Consider the following 287-nt stretch of genomic DNA (forward strand, 5'->3'; position numbering starts at 1 on the left):
CCTGCTGCTCACGCAGCCGGTCGCTCTGCAAGACAAGGTCCAGGTGCTGAGGGGGGACGTGGGTGGGGCCGTGCGACAGCGATGCCGACAGGAGGAAGTGCAGGCCACCTCATGGTCGTTCTCTCTCTCTCTCTCTCTCTCTCTCTCTTTCTCTCTCTCTCTCTCTCTCAGTGTGTGTGTGTGTCTCCCCCTCTTTTCCACTCTCTCTAAAAATTAATGGAAAAAATAACCTTGGGTGAGGATTAAAAAAATAAAATAAAATAATTTATTTGACCCACAGCTTCTGA

The sequence above is a fragment of the Myotis davidii genome, unplaced genomic scaffold (assembly GCF_000327345.1).
Source record: "Myotis davidii unplaced genomic scaffold, ASM32734v1 scaffold459, whole genome shotgun sequence".
NCBI lineage: Eukaryota > Metazoa > Chordata > Mammalia > Chiroptera > Vespertilionidae > Myotis > Myotis davidii.